Here is an 808-nt window from a genome sequence, read left to right as displayed (position 1 = left end):
TGACTTGCTGGTGCAGCATTTCCTCCTCCTCCTCCTCTTTCTGACAGTATTTCAGCATGGTTCCCTCCACATCCAGTCCTGGTTCCTACAAGTTTTACACTTTTTTTTTTTTTTTGTCCCTCCATAAGCTTTACCTACACCACACGTGGTACATACGAAAAGAAACTCAACACAGACTCACATGTTCAGCTGCTTTACTAACACTGTTGAGACGCACAAGCCCACCAGGTGAACACCTTCTCTGACTCGGTCGGCACCTGAGCAGATGGCGACCGGTTCCGTTTCCATCCGGCAGCAGGTGGGCTGGAGCCTGAAACTCGGCTCCGCTACCTCTTTCTCGCAAATAAATCAAACTGATGAGAGATAAAATAAAAAAACGATTCACGAATGGTTCAGTTCTGCCACAAAATCTGGAATAATGCGTCACCTCGCTCTCACCAGCCAATGACGGATCGTGCTGCTTCCTATTGGTTTATGCAAACGTGCAAAATTTGTATTAACGATATTCCAGTGTTTTCCAGTTTTTTGTTTTTTTGGTTTAGGTAGTTCTCCTCTTGCTTGTTTCTTTCGATGACACTATATTTGTGTGTTTGTGCGCGGGCCTCGGTATTTACAATCGAGAGCGTGTGCTGCCCCCTGTAGGCGGCGGCGAGGAAGGCCAACCAATCATGCAACGACAAAAGAAAATCAATTCCTCGACTGAAAATACGAGTTATTCCTCAGTTTCGGCTATTTATGTCTCATTTTAAGTGCCATATGAATGTGTAGCTGTTTATCATGACGAGGCCGGCCACTTTTTTTTTTTTTT

The sequence above is a fragment of the Stegastes partitus genome, unplaced genomic scaffold, assembly GCF_000690725.1.
Source record: "Stegastes partitus isolate 25-593 unplaced genomic scaffold, Stegastes_partitus-1.0.2 Scaffold2213, whole genome shotgun sequence".
Lineage (NCBI taxonomy): Eukaryota > Metazoa > Chordata > Actinopteri > Pomacentridae > Stegastes > Stegastes partitus.
This window is presented reverse-complemented; position numbering follows the sequence as displayed.